Source organism: Trypanosoma cruzi (genome assembly GCF_000209065.1).
Source record: "Trypanosoma cruzi strain CL Brener chromosome Unknown tcruzi_1047053483657, whole genome shotgun sequence".
Classification (NCBI taxonomy): Eukaryota; Euglenozoa; class Kinetoplastea; order Trypanosomatida; family Trypanosomatidae; genus Trypanosoma; species Trypanosoma cruzi.
In genome coordinates, this window is record NW_891789.1 from 1 (window position 1) to 661 (window position 661).

General features: G+C 60.7%; 2 non-coding genes across 2 annotated transcripts; both read left to right on the forward strand.

The window, feature by feature from the left end:
* The first annotated feature begins 32 nt into the window (after positions 1-32).
* Tc00.1047053483657.10 lies at positions 33-142 on the forward strand. The gene has a single exon (XR_008254940.1). It is a non-coding gene; the product is annotated as a 5S ribosomal RNA (M5) (ribosomal RNA).
* A 339-nt stretch (positions 143-481) lies between these two features.
* On the forward strand, positions 482-591 carry Tc00.1047053483657.20. The gene has a single exon (XR_008254941.1). It is a non-coding gene; the product is annotated as a 5S ribosomal RNA (M5) (ribosomal RNA).
* The last annotated feature ends 70 nt before the right edge of the window (positions 592-661 follow it).

The window sequence follows — 661 nt, forward strand, 5'->3', positions numbered from 1 at the left end:
GGAAAAAAAAAAAAATAGTGGGAAGGGTACGGCACCCCGGGTTCCAGCGCCATCACTGATCGCCGTACTAACGAGGCCTGTGGCCGCTTAACTTCACAAATCGGACGGGATGTGGTGCACTCGGCCAAGTATGGTCGTACCCGGCGACGCGCCACGCGATGCGCAGCCGCCCGCCCGCCGGCGACAGGCAAGCCACGGAAGAGCCGCGGGAGATGATGAAAATAGAAAAAAAAACGGTAGGAAAAAAGGCAAGAACAAATTTAAAAATGAAGCTCCGCAGGCCCTTTTCCGGATTTTGCCATGAAGCCTCCGGACGCCTCGCTTCCCCACATGTGGCGCGGAAACTGCGTCAGTAATTTTTCTTTTTTGCTGCGGCGCCCGCGCGCTCGGAGAGCCCACCCACCGCCCGCCCCGGCGCGGTGAAGAAGCGACTGGCGGCGCGCGGTGGCGGAAAAAAAAAAAAATAATGGGAAGGGTACGGCACCCCGGGTTCCAGCGCCATCACTGATCGCCGTACTAACGAGGCCTGTGGCCGCTTAACTTCACAAATCGGACGGGATGTGGTGCACTCGGCCAAGTATGGTCGTACCCGGCGACGCGCCACGCGATGCGCAGCCGCCCGCCCGCCGGCGACAGGCAAGCCACGGAAGAGCCGCGGGAG